Source organism: Rhopalosiphum padi, chromosome 2 (genome assembly GCF_020882245.1).
Source record: "Rhopalosiphum padi isolate XX-2018 chromosome 2, ASM2088224v1, whole genome shotgun sequence".
Lineage (NCBI taxonomy): Eukaryota > Metazoa > Arthropoda > Insecta > Hemiptera > Aphididae > Rhopalosiphum > Rhopalosiphum padi.
The window spans coordinates 66,610,857-66,625,808 of NC_083598.1; the positions used below are offsets into that span (position 1 = coordinate 66,610,857).

The 14,952-nt window shown below is 25.3% G+C and overlaps 1 protein-coding gene across 6 annotated transcripts in view; it reads right to left on the reverse strand.

The window, feature by feature from the left end:
* LOC132921299 (potassium voltage-gated channel subfamily KQT member 1) overlaps window positions 1-14,952 on the reverse strand; it is a 250,277-nt gene that overhangs the window by 224,021 nt on the left and 11,304 nt on the right. Inside the window, exon 1 of one of the 6 annotated variants that reach the window (XM_060984253.1) lies at window positions 4,373-4,390. The exons of the other annotated variants lie outside the window; for them this stretch is intronic. The gene's annotated coding sequence lies outside the window, so the exon portion shown is untranslated. Of the gene's footprint in view, window positions 1-4,372; window positions 4,391-14,952 lie in introns of those variants that run through there. 6 annotated transcript variants of the gene reach the window in all.

Here is a 14,952-nt window from a genome sequence, read left to right on the forward strand (position 1 = left end):
GTTGTTAGGTGAATATAAGCAAATAAATGTTATGATTTTTAAATTGCTTATATTTACTATGCTAAAGAAAATATAAATAAAATAAGAATTGTACATAATTTATAGTGAAAGTGCAATAGAAACTAAATTAAAGTTTTGTATAATCTGGGTTAGCTATATAAATTGAATCAAATGATAAAATCGAAGAATTAATAAAAAAAAAATCGGATCCTATTATTATAAAATACCTTGCAATGTTAGATAACAAATGTTTATTAACATACTACTCACATTAGTAATCTAAGTAAGTAAAAACTTTTAATTTGTATAGTTTTTTAAGCCCATAGGACGTAATTTAGTTTTTTTCAGTTTTAAAATTAATTATTGGCCATTTTGTTTGGAATACTAATTTTCACATGTAATTAATCAGAGTTTAAAATAAAACTAATAAAGAAGAAATACATTTATAAATGTTGAACTATTATCCGACTATACTCTATATTATTATGCCTTATTGTTAATGTAATTAATATTATAATATAGTATATTATGTTATTATTGTCGTGGATCTTTCTTAGTAAACATTATAATCTATATGTAGTATATTATTTATATTGAAGTGTTTTATTTATTATATTTATCGAATTATTCAACCAAGCCAAGTTTCTAACTAATATATCGTAACGATTAACGGTTAAAATTAAAAACATATTTCTAATTTTAAGTGATGACTTTTGAACTCGATTACTAATAATTACTAACCAATGCATACAAATAAAATATAAATCAAACTAAACGAATCCTTACAAAGCATAAACATTATACCTAGGCACATAGATATATTAACAATTATCCATAAAATAGTTTTTTTTCAATACAAATCCAGAATTGATATTACCTTTAATTTTGTTCACATTATTATTCAATGCTGTTATGTAACTTTAAAATTTACTATTTTTTTATGAGTTAATAAACAAAAACAAGATATCCTACCTAATCAACTAAGATCAAGTGACAGTTTTCTTCATTAATTATTTATTATTATATACATTTTTTATATAATATAATATGTAGGTAGTCATCTAAGTTTTATTACTGGGTTATACACATTTTGAACTGAGAGATTTAAATTAGCTGCTCTCGATTACACACAAGAAAAAATACGCTATTTTTATTTGTTTGAAGGCGATATATTAAATAAATTTCATCTCCTAATATGTATGAATATTTTTCTTAAAATCAGGCGCAGATATACTCACGCATGCTTAATATTCGTAATCGTAATTAACTTCTTATTTATATCCAACAGTATTACGTTTTAGGAAACCCTGTCTGTACGCCCATCGATCGAGCAGTGACCGATAAACCAGCTATATACCTATATGGAATAGCATAATAACCTACCAGCTGTTGATGCACCTGGCACAAAAATAATGCAGTAAATTGAAAATGCATAATTGAACGTATCGACATAAATATAAAGTACGCCTATGAGTATGCACATTTTCTGATATATTAATAATAATACACTCAACATTGCATTTATTTTACTTAGTATTATTTTGCATTTCAATTTTAAACTCGCATATACAACCACAAATCTAATATAATATGGTTTGTTCTTTTTAATCGGTGAGCCACAAAAGCACTCAAGCTATACTGCACATATCTTCACCTTTTTCTATACAACAATTTCAAAACACAAGGCCAACGTTTATAATAATCACATGACATCCATTGTAAAGGTCAGCCATCATTGATTTTATATACTTCCTATCTCAATATAAATAGTAACTGTTTTTTAAATTCAATTATTTCGTTTTGGATACCATAAATATTGTTTTCAGTCAGGAACGAAAGACGGACCAAGATTTATGTAAAATAAAATATATCAAAACCTAAAACAACTCCAGACGCAATTAAATTATTCGGGTATTCTAAAAAATATTGAAAAGACAGTGTATCCACAGTTTGTCTTTATTCTTAATTAATATACAATAATATGTTATTAGTGTTATTTTAATAACGTGAAAATTTCCAGGAATATTTCCAAGACAGGGAATTTATCAGGAATATTATAATTTTTAAGTATACTTTAAATGTTTCAACGTTAAATTTTTAATAAATGTATCATAATTTTTGTGGCATTTTCAAAAGAATATTCCAATTTGTGAAACATTAACTCAATATATACGACCAACACAATAATTTTTTATTACCAACAAGCATATTTTAGTAGACAATTTTATTAGAATTATCTATAAATCTGTAAAATATGAAAAATAAACATAAAACTTTTTATTCTGTAAAGTATAATAAACGATAATTCTAGTTCTATAATCTAATATATTGCTTATCAATATTATGTTGGTCAACAAAGATATTTAGCCAATTAATGTGAAATAAAATACATTAATCAAATATTTAAAATTGTACATGCTTAATTCATTTTTTTTTTTATATATATATATAAGAAAAACTTCCTGGGAAGTAAGGGAATATTCCTATTGATATATCACTACGCGTTGTTACTTATTCGTACTTCCAGCATCGCGAATTATTCGTCGGATACTGGTATTCTGATTCTATTTTTTAAACGTTAAACTATCTACTTTATTGTGATGAACTGACACTAGATATTCACGTATATAAATGACGAAATAGTCAAGTCTGTTAAGGTAAAACGATATAGCATTTTCTAAAGACTGCAGAACTCCTATCCTACATACAACGCTACACACCGATTGTCCTAAAAATACCTATTATTAAATGTTTACATAGTGTTAAGCCGATAAATCAAAATTGAACCGTACTCGATCAAAATATTAATATGAAAATAAAGAACACGGTATTTCAATAAAAATGACCGATAGTTACAATCAAGTTTTTAAATTTTTTAACGGTTAGGTTGAAAACTGCCGCATTCAAAAATAATAGCTTGCTATCAAACGGGTGTTTTAAAAAGTTGATTCCTCTAAAAATCATGCTTAAAATATTTAACATAAATAAAATATAGGTATATGAGTAAAACACTACCTTTTTTATCTTATGATCAATTTTTGTATAGCAATTTTATAAACAGATTAAAAATAAATAAATAAATGCTGCAATTAAATTTAAACTAGAATTGTATCTTATGTATTGATTTAGGAGAAAATTACTAGAGAACGTTTGAAATTTCAACTAGGTACTAACCAAAACAAATTTCAAAGATTACATATAATCATACTTAGTTTATATCGATTTTTTATAAAATACTTGTATTAAAAAATATATTATATACATTTAAAAAAAAACACGACCTTGTATTATTAATATTTTAAATTATGCCAAATACATTATTTATTAACATTGATATCAAAATCCACAACTCAAACAGATATTTCTCAAAAAGTATACAAATTTAAAAGTATTGAACATTGATTATGTAAGTTAAAACTTTTCAACGATAGTTTTAAAGACTTTTCAATTTTATATGAATGTCTTACACATGTTCAACAATATTGGGATTGAATGTATATCGTCGTACGACTTTTATTGAGTAAAACATACGCATATATGTCATTATTTGGACGTCTAAATATATTTTGTTGGATATATCTATATAAGTCTAACAAGTCATGTTAAAAAATATAAATACACCAGGATAAAAATAAAATTAATCTTAGCTTTCTATATAGCCTTAGGCATATCAAAAGTATGAACGACCATTTTTTTTTAAATTTATTTCACTTACAATATTTTGAAAACTTATATATTTTAAATTAAACTAACCTATAATTGTCATAAATCAATGTTTGTACGCGGACCTATCATTATAAATTACTAGATTATTATACATTTATACCCCAGCATTGGTGTAACAATATACATAAACATATTATAATATGTAACGTAATATAGTTAAATTCAAATCTATTACTATGCAAAAGAGATACATATACAATGAGAGCAAAGAAGAGTTCAATCATAAACCAAAACAATGGCAATTATAACAATCCAATTTCTATTATGCTTTTTTTTGTAATAACATAGTCAGATTTATGTGATAGTCGTATTAGTTAGTAAGTAGGTTTCTAAATAATTATGATGGTTTGATAATTCAGCACAATACGTATATATATGTCTTAATATTATGTATATTAAAGTAAAAATGCTTTGGTAAAGGATTTCAACAAAAGGCCAAACAACACAAAGAGAAATCATCAAATATTCAACTATTAACAAAAAGTACATTGATAAAGAACAGAGGTATACAACTAATTAGAGAAACGGGTGAGGGTAAAACGATAAAAAAAATCAAAGAAAGATCAAACGTAAATTAAATTGTTAACTGCCTAAGGAAAATTATGAATAGACAGATAGTAACAAGGAAGTAATGGAAAGTGATTACCTCGATGATTCAGTTGGTCTGCATTCATATTCCTTTCAATTCCGTCCTTTGTAAAGCTAAAGAATAATAGATAAAATTATATGTTTGCCAATAAAAATTCCATACTGAGTATATTAATGTAAAAACAATTTAAGATGAATAATACAACAAGTTACGACAATTTTAAATTATTTATTTCATTTTTACTTAAAATTCACGTATTGCGAATAAATAAAAGTGTATTCCAAACTGTCTAATAAAAATAATAAATTATTAATTTGTGATATTATGCTAATTTATTATATTTTACAACAGTATACATTTTGGAGTTTGTAAGAATTAATTTAATAAATAAGAAAGTGAAAGAAATTCCACAAGCTTCTATATTATATCTGCCCGAGATTTAGGAGTGTAAAATTATATACAATTAATAATACAAAATACAGAATTTATGTAATACAAAAAAAGCAATTTTAATGTATTTCCATACAAATGATAGAAAAAATATATCAGTCTAAATCAAACATCTGAAGCACATCTTCTATTAAAAATAAAAAAAAATAACATAAATCACTAAAAATATAAATAATTGATTGTGGTACAGTTCCCGTTCGACCCATACTTAAAAATACTTGATAAATGATAATCAATGCATATTTTTAGGAACAAAATTGAATCATTAATAAGATTTTTTAATGTATCAATATTAATAGGTACTATCAAGTTTTACTTTTTAAAAAGGTATACAGAATTTTAAACCTCTTTCCCATACTATTATAAACATACGTACTGCACGAGCGACCGTATTATATATCTACGACCAAAGCCCGATGTGTAAACATTACATCCTGAACAAATAATAGACAATAGCCATATAGAAATAGCTCACGGCACCAATACATTTACTCCAATAATAGTATAGAAGTATTTACACTTTCGTATCATCATCAAAATAAACAAAACACAGATTTCTTTCCTTCTTTTTTCCTCTAATCTAATTAAATATGCGAGACTGTAGAAAGCTGATGTTTACGTACATCTACATTGAACGCGATGTAAGCATATTTCAAAATTTATACTTATGCTAATTATACTTAAAAGATTATTTTATTATTACTTAACAGTGATAATAATTAACAAAATCAACGAAAAGGACCGTAAGTCGTATAATTACTTATAAATAATGTAACAAATAACAATGCGTTTAAACTTAAAAAATCGATATTATTGCCCATAATTAATGTAATGTCTTATAATATTACCAAACAAACCATGTCTAAATGTAAAGATTTATTTTAAAAGCTTATTCTTATTATTAATAACTTATTATTATCGATTTGTTAAAGGCTTCAATTTCATTAAATTTATTATGTTTAACTATAATATGTAATACATTATTATCAGTATGTATTCCAAGTATTTGTGCAATTACGTATAGTTGCATGTCACGTTATTATTGACAAAAGTATCTAGTTTTTAATGTAATAAACTAGATTATCTACATTTTCGTATCATTATGTCCTATTTTATAAATCGTTTAAAGACCAAATTCCTATATAACTGAATATATATGATTATACGCGTATCTGCATTCAACATAATTAAATTGACTGAATGCCAATTTTATCAATAAATATATTATAATATTTGCCGTAGTTAAATTAAACAAGTTACAAAATAGTTGTACAATTTAACACAGAGTATGGTATTAATAACAAAATTAAATTAATAAAATTTTCACAAACAAATGTTAACAATAAATGAATAAATACTAAAACTGATTATTTATTAAAACTATTAAACTGACTTATTCGGAAATAATACATACATATTATATTTTGATAATATTAATTTCATAGAATATAGCAATTGAATGTTTGTCTCCCATAATCCTTCAGCTAAGTATATGTATTATTTTATTATTATAATAAATTTGAATACCATTATGACTGTCTCAAAAATGTATAATATCTACATTTATTTCAATTTCAATTTTAATAATGAAAATTTAGTACGTAGCATGAGTGAAAAAATATTCCCTTGACTGTCAAGTGCTATCAAAATCAATATTACAGTGCTATAATTATTACCTACTTGTCTGCTAAGCTTTTACATCGCGTATAGTTATGTATTTATATAATAAACATCGTTGCTATCCATGACAATTAACGTTTAATGAAATTGTAATATTATAAAAATAAAGCTAAATTCAAACAGAAACATTTTTGTTTAAACGTTGTCACACCTAAATGTGGATCAGGCACGAACACATCAATAACAGCAATAGTAATAAAAATAAATTATTCAAAATTTATAATACTGCACCGTTTGCTTTCAATTGGGTTGTGAATATTCATAAATAATCAGCCAAAAATACCACGTGAAGTCACTATGTTGTATCCATAAATTAATCAGATTAATATAAAATCATTTCAGTCCAATCACGGAAAATCATCAGTTAATGATTTTATCATTAATTTCTAAAAATATAATTAAAGTTGAAATATTTTAAGTTTAAAGAAGTTTATTATTAATTATTATATATGGTGTAAAAAAAATCACGAAATAAAATGCATACGATATGTACAAAAGTTATAAAATAAAATCGATATTAAACTAAATTTTGTTTTACTTATATATGATACAATATAATTACGGAATCCAATAATTCACTGAAATTAATAATAAAAAAATTTTCACGTCTATAATATGGATTATACTTACTTTATAATTTTATATCACTCATTACCTCTTTCTATATTATATCACACAATCGTTAAATTCATACTAGTTACATATTTAATTCTACCCCACACATGTTCATCGTGATTGCCTTTATAAATATTCGTTAAATTAAAAATTATTGTTAGTTTATTACTAAACACTGTACTATACCATAAACATGACAATAATGACTAAACAATCTCGCAGAATTATCAGCACATAGACCATCATACAATATGTCCACTTCATATTGGATTTATGTGGTCATATGTACGACTAGCAACTAGATGGACATTAGGAAAACTCAAGCACCTTTTAATCAAAATCTCAATTATATTTGTAAATGTTATTATGCAATTGATAGTTGTATAAATATAATATTATAAAAATAAAATAAAATGAAAAAAACTGTATGGTAGAGTGATGTAGCTAAATTGCCTAGCTAAACCGCCGTGTGTGGTCGTAACAATGTTATTATTGAAATGTATTAAAAACAATTTAAACTGATAAATGTTTGATGTATATAACCCAACCATTATGCCGAAATAGATCAAATAAGGGATATTTATGCTAAAAACAATATATATATTAGGTCTGTGTATATATCATATTATACTATACTATGTAATAGTAATGGTTGACCTACGTTACGTTATAGCAGTGTGGGGTCATATTATACAAATTTACGCGAACACAAAAGTACATGCTATAGTATACAGTCGTATATACAACCTATACCTATTATTCTACACTTACTCCGTAGTGCTCATATCGGGCCACGTGTAATGTGTCTTTATCGAAACCGAGCCCGAGTCTATATAATATTGATTAACAGACGACGCGAACCACTGCACCGCCGAGAAAGCTCGAGATTATTCGGGCAAGTGTAATGAAGTTCGAGAAGCGCATTACGTGGCGCGGGGGCACTGTGCGATAATATACACAATGCACGTGATAGTAGGTTAATATATGATTCAGAATATCATACAGGAGGGTTAAAGGGATGGGAAAAATGGAAAAAAAAAGACAGGAGATAAAATAAAACAAAAAAGATGGCAATGTCCAGACGAGTCCTGTGACGGATGAGAGGTCAACGCGCGGACGGTTTTTTTCTATTTGGTACCACCATGAACAGTTCGTATAGTAATAATAATAATATTAATAATAATAATAATAAAGATGCACGTGATCTATTCTGGACCTGTGAAGCTGCGTGGCAAAGATTGGTCAATGGACGGCGATGGCACACACTGTACACACACCCACTGCCGTCAAGAGCAAACGACGATCGTTTCGCTTCCGCGATTGACGTTTTTCTGTGTTTTTTTCCCATTCTCGTTCTACTCACATTCTTTTATTTTTTTCCTCTTCCCTTTCCGACCACTCACCGTTACCGATAGATTCTGCTTTCCCGAAGAATTATTCGTCTTGTCAAACGCAGCGTGTATAATATAGCGTATAGCCCGAAGTCTGTGCAGTTTATACAATATATATATGACCATGGTAAAAGTGTGAAGAGATCGAAACTGTATACACACTCACACATACAAACACATATATATATATACTTAAAGACCAAAAGTCTATATTGTCTATCTATATATACTGTAGTACAGACAATCAGTCGTAAAACGACGACTAAGTGTATTATTATATAGACAAAAACGTCTACTCCAAACCGATTTCCAAGTAACTTAAGTGTGAGTGTGCGTGCGTGTAGCCACCCTTGACCCCTGCCGCCCGGCCACTGACAAATGAAAACTAATACATCTGATATACGCCAAACTGAACTTCTGGCGTAACCAAGAAACGGACTGAAACAAATGGTCAAAGTTGGTTCGCAGACACGCGTCTGCAATCGTCTAACTTATAACACACGTATTATTAATAAACACTAGCTCTGCGGGTGACTTTTTTTCCTTAAAATTAAAACTAAAATAGTACTCGTTTGACAGATTTACAAATTTTAATTTTTAATCTTTTTGTAGCTTATTGATGGAAAAAAATTTGTCATGGTAGCATACATTAATGGGTGCGTTACCATAATTAACAAAAATAAAAATCATTTTTGACTCAAAAGTGATTAAGGTGAGTAGAGACTAATTTAAAAAGTCTATAGTTTCTTATTACTTTTTTTAAATTTAAAACCAGTTATTTTAGCTATAAAAGTAATATATATACAAGAATAACAAAAACTATACATTATGAAAGAAGATATTATTTAAATTTTCTTCTTTCTCTTTGCATTTTATATTTTCAAATATATAAGGTTAGTCACTCTTGTCCTACGGCTTCATAGGACTTAGTTCCCTGTCCGCTTCTTCTTTGTAAACATAAAAATTATAAAATAAAATCTGACTTATTATTTTATTACTAATATACCCCTTTATATACAGTTGTCTATCGAACATTTCTTAATTCCCAATTTTTGAATATTATAAATGAATATAATATCATGCTTTAAAAATATGGTGAAGTATGCACATAAATTACACGCATTAGCTACATTGATTTTATAATAACCTTTGCTTAAACAAATATATTTATGTATCACATATTTATTAAAACGAGGTCATTGACTTTCAATATTGGCAGTGCTGTGTGGACAAAGTTTGTATACTGCCATGAGTAATAAAGTTAAGATTATATTTTTTTATATTCATCTTTTGATATAAAAAAAAGTTTTTGTGCCACTATTTATACAATTTTTTAGTTTTATTTATAGTTAAAAAATATAACTTTTCAATTTACTGTCTTGCAAAATGCATATACTAAAAACCGATTAAGTCACTTTGCTTTATAGACTGTGTTGAGTATACCTTATCATTGGATATTGGATATAATGAATGTGTTCAATTTGAATTCAATGATAAATGATAAAACACGATACAGAGCAGAAACTCTACGTCAGATTATATCTCTGAGGATATTTTATTAACCTATTATATTGCAATTAATAATTTATATTTGCGTTGGTAATTCAACTATATGTCTATATGGAAAGTTAAACTTTAATTATTGTCAATAAAAAATCATACAAATTATATAATAGTTATTTTAAGATTATTTAAGATTATATTACTTGTAGATATTAACAAAGTCAATACTGGCGTACTGATAAAGTTAAGAATAGGTTTGTTGCATAAATAGTTATAAAGTTTAAATTAATGTAAATATTTTAAAATTTTATTTTTAAAGTACATATAATAAATTATACCAAGTAGCAATAAGTTTCAAATCACTGCAAATAATTACAAATATTACAACGAAAAATAACCAAAATCTGTATTTTAATTTTATCAATATTTTAACATTAAATAAGAAAAATAAAAAGCGTATTGTGTATTTTTAAATTTGTAGCATTTGTAAGCGTGTGTATAAAATATAAAATAATAATATATAATATATAAAATATGTACTTGTACTGTGTACACGATAATTAGTCCATAAAATACTTCATTTTTCAACTTTGAAGGTGGTTTTGGATAGCAAATTGAATCTAATTTAAATAGGTGAACGCAAATTCATTTTCAATAAAATCAATTTTGTTTTATTAGAGTAGTAATAACCTGACAAAATACTTGACATTCTTACCAAATTTTTATATTATCATTTTATAATTTATTAAAGTATTTCGACCATTTTTGAGCTATTTAAAGGCATGAGAAATTTTAAAAAAATTTTTAGTTTTTTTTTATAAATGTCCATAAAAAAATTTTCTCTAAGTCGAAATTCTTGAAAATTTATTAAAATGTCCTATATAAGCTGTTTTTATATTTATATAAAAATATTATAAATACATATGCACGATTTTTTTTTTATCAGTGTTTAAAATTATAATTTTGACAAAATCATAAAAATAATGAAAATTAGCCAAATTGATTTGTAGTTAGAAATACATAAAAACTTCCCATTTTACATCTAAGCTTTGAAAATGTAATATAAGATTCTTCATAAGTAGTTCATACTAGAACCATTAAATCTCAATGTGTATAAAAATTATAATTTTACCTATATTATATTATTATTATAAATTTTATATACACAAAGACATTTTTTTTTATTTTAAGATAATATTATCTATTTATACTATAAATCTATTTTACTGTTTAATGGTACTTACATAAGGATTTTATTAAATGTTGAGTTACATAAGGTGATATAACATATGATATAAAATATAAATATATTTTATTATAACAATTAAATACTAATAATAAAATAAATGTATTTAGTATTTTAGGAAAAAATTATATCAGTCTACCGTAATATTAATTTTTTTATTATTATTATTCCTGGTACATATAGATTCAATAGCTTAGACAATATTTAATATTAATGCTACATATGGTTGAATACAATGGTTTTTATAGATTAAATTGTATTATTGATCATAGAAGCATAGAACAGGCTATAGACTATAGTCTATAACTTATAAGATAGTATAAAAATTTAGTTCAAAATTCAAGTGTCTAATATATGTTTTTGAGTTACACCAAAAAAAAAAAAAACAACAAAAGTAATTTTGTCGAATACTGGTTTTGCGTAAAAATCGTTGTTTTTTCTTAACTTTTTGTTTGTTTTTCCGATTATTTTGAAAATTACTGAGAATTAAGATTGTAGCCACAGTTTTATAATACTTTAATCTTCAAGGCTGATGGAAAACAGAAAGATTCAAAAAAAAAAACACACATCATTTTAAAGTCAATACATTCATCGCTCCGCTCAGAATCTTAAAAACTCCACTCGTAACGTAAAAAAAGTTTCTTGAATCCTCTCTAACAACCACGTATGAAATATGAAAAAAAAAAGGAAAATATATAATAAAACCCACAGCTTGTGGAACATAAAATTATCTATATTTTAAGTTTGTTAAGAATCATAAATATGTAAGTGTAAAAAAAACATTTGAAATGATTTTAAAATGAATAATAAAATTATAGTTAAAACTATGATAACATAATAATTCACTAAGTAATAATGATAATAATAATATATAATAGTGGTATTGTGCGTTTATATATCTATATATTATGAATATGTATTGTGTATGGATGAGTAGTAATCATTATAAAATGTACTCGTGTAGTGATGTGTACATTGTATTACACAGTAACACAGAATGGAATTCAATAGCAGACGAGAGGGGAGGTGTCGAGGATATGAACCTTAGAGACTTCCCAGGTCAATTATCATAATGAATTGCATCGCTTACACCTTCTCCCCCTTTTAACGCGATTTCATAAAGCAACTTACGGTGATAATTGGGAAAACAACGTTGTTTTTGTTATTGTTCTCTGTGTGATTTTAGCGGTATGTGATAAAATATTTATACAAAATTGTCTCCTTCAAAATAAAACATCATTTATTTCATATGGTTCCGTATTAGTCAAAAAATCGTAATTAATGTTTTAATTTGGAAAATCACTACAGAATATACAGAATAGCATTTAGAAAGACTTTACACAAAGCCTTAGCGATAAAGATAAAAAAATACAATAACTGGTTCCATACTGATATATTTGGTTTTAAGTTATTGAAGATAGTCAGTCTCGTTATCTAATCCAATACAATTCCAAACACTTAAGAATCCATAGACGGAACTATAATTTCTAGTAAGTAAAATGGTAACGCACTGTACGCACATAAACTTTGTAGTAATAAATATTCATATATATATATATATATATACATAGGTACAAATTTATATTGTACATTTATGTCAATTAAATTAACACATTACATAAACCGTATGATCGATAAATAATCAATGATTAAATTAATCAGGTATTAATTGAGATAAGTTACAACATAATATCTACTCCACTTTAATATTGATATTATTTTTTTTAATTTAAATAATATAATTGATATTTATTATGTGAAATATTATAACAGCACTGATTTTTTTTTAATTACGCACTCATTATTTTAACAAATATTTTGATAAATAGATTTGAATTTCTTAGGGTAAAGTTTCTGTACATTACTTGACCATAATGGATAATTATTATAAAAAAATAAAATAATTGTAAGAAAATATCTAATTTTTATCAGAACGATAATCACAGCTTTGTACAGACTACATGACGTCTAACGACTTAAGATAATCCTACAATATGCGATACTAGCACGAAAACTAACTGATAATGATAATATCATAGAATTCACATACCACAGAATGCATCTTAATAATATTACAATTACCTGAGTATCAAACACCTTTCAAGTAATAAATAATTAAATAAAAATGCACATAGGTATTTAATGCTATATCGTATTAAAACTAATTTCTGGGTTTATTACAATAAACTCAATATTTACTAAGGTTTAAATACAAATTGGTCGTGAACTTTCAAAATCTATATTATGTGCAACCACTTAAGTTAAAATCACTTTTAAATTAAATTAGAATAATAAAATATTATATAATAAATAGCAATATTAAATTAAGCCTATTAAATATTTAAACTACTAAAAGAAGTTTAATAATTTAAATATATTAAAAAAATAAATTATAAATAATTAATTTAATATTAAATTTCATAAAAAAAAAGTATTAATACAATTATCATTAGATACTACTTTTTAATTATTACAGTCAAATTTATGTAATTTTTGACTAAAATTAAACAAATATTTTGGACCGATTGAAACGGTATCTAGCCCTTTCCCTGCTGAATTATTTTTTCCCAGTTCACAGCACTGTGCTGAGATTAAATTTTATTTTTAAATATTTTTTTTCGTATTGTTTTAAATATTGTTATAGTTCAAATAATAACTATCAATAAAAAAAAAATTTTCTAGTAACTTTTTTAGCAGATAGTTAATTAAGTTAGTGATTGGTTCCCAAAAAATGGATTAATAAACTATTATTTCAGTTAATCAAATAATGACAATTTGGGAACCTTGGAAAATCAAATAATTTATTTTGCTTATAACTTTTTAATATTTATCATATATTTTTTTTTATTATTTCTTTGGATTCATCTAATTTTTTAACATTTAATGATATTATCACATTATCGATAATAGCTTTTGTTGATTTTTAAAATGATAGGACGCGTATGTGCGTCCATAGCACACCAAAGTCGTTTACATAGGACGCATATGTGCGTCCATAGCAGTGAAAGGGCTAGATAGTAGATACTATACTTATTCAATCTATTATATTACAAAAATATAATTATAGTTAATAAATCATCATTATCATTAAACCTATTATATTAGAATATGATCGTAACACAAGAAGCCATTTAGAAATGATTTTTTGTCAACAAATAAATTTTAAAAAATAATTTAAAAAGAAAAAATAGGCATTACGATTATTTAGAATAATTATCGATTTTAAGTATCCGAAAAAACCCATTATTAAATATAATTTGTCTATTTTTGAGAAAGAGCATTGGATATTATCAAAATAAGTACCTATTCTTTATTTACATATATATTTTATTTTAATTTATGATTAAACCCATTTATTTTAACTTAATTTCAAATATTTGTATTTGCGCAGCCAACAGTTATAGTACATATTATCACTATTTACTTACTTAATAAAATAAACCGTATTAAATAAAAATAAATTCTTAATGCAATATTATGAACTCTATTACTGAATTTATTTGTATTACAATTATTATACACTGGATCGCCAAGGAAAACTTGGAAAAAATTCATGACAATACTCCCCCATGATATTTTGGCTAATCCGTGTGTATTTTAAGCATTAGTACTGTCGAGACATACGCGGCAGTGTTTTATCTACACGTCGACATAATGTATAATAAGTAAACTCGCGTATTGTTATACGAGACACGCCGATGCGGGATAAACTTTTCCGTTGTCATACGCTCATACGTAGGTAGGTATATAAT